The following is a 952-nucleotide window of genomic DNA, read 5'->3' on the forward strand; positions in this document are numbered from 1 at the left end:
AGTTATAGAAGATGTGTTAGTAAAAGTTAATAAATTTATCTTTCCTGTGGATTTCATTGTCTTAGATATAGAAGAAGATAAAGAAATACATATTATTTTAGGGAGACCATTTTTAGCTACTGGAAAAGCTATGATAGACGTTCAAAAGGGAGAATTAACTATGAGAGTTAATGATCAAGAAGTGACTTTTAACATTGCGAAATCTATGAAATACCCTGCTGTTGAAAGAGATAATGAATGTTTTCGCATGGAAATTATTGAACATCTACTGAACGGACATTTTAAAGTGCATTTTGAAGACAAAAAGCATTTTGAAGACAAAAAGCATTTTGAAGAAGAAGTCTTAAATGCTTTTAATAGACCCAACAACCAATATTCGAACTATTATAAGCCAGGTTGGAAGAATCATCCAAATTTTAATTGGAATAACAATTCTTCTACAAATCAACAATGGGCAAACAACTCAGTGAACCCGTTAGGAAATTCATCCAACCAAGAAAATGTTAACTATGGACCTTCTTATCCTCCAAGATTTAACAGTAATACTCAAATTAAGGAGAAGAAATTGTCTATGGAAGATCTGATATTAAACTTTGGTCAACAATTACAGAATCAAGGAAATCAATTACAGATTCAAGGAAATCAATTACAACATCAAGGAACTGCTATTAAGAATATTAAAAACCAATTGGGGCATATCGCTACTACGCTTAGTAACCGAACATTAGGAACTTTGTACTGTGGAATTAAATCCTAAAGATCAAGGAAAAGAACAGATAAAAGCGATACAATTACGAAGTGGAAAAGAATTGAAGACATGAGTGCAGAAAGAAACGGAAATTGAAAAAGAGAAAGTGGATATAGAAATGGAAAAGGATCATGAATACTCAGATTTAGAGTATCCACTTACACTAATGAAAATTACTTTGGAGAAACCTCCACCACCGTTTCC

Source organism: Phalaenopsis equestris, unplaced genomic scaffold, assembly GCF_001263595.1.
Source record: "Phalaenopsis equestris unplaced genomic scaffold, ASM126359v1 Scaffold000895, whole genome shotgun sequence".
Lineage (NCBI taxonomy): Eukaryota > Viridiplantae > Streptophyta > Magnoliopsida > Asparagales > Orchidaceae > Phalaenopsis > Phalaenopsis equestris.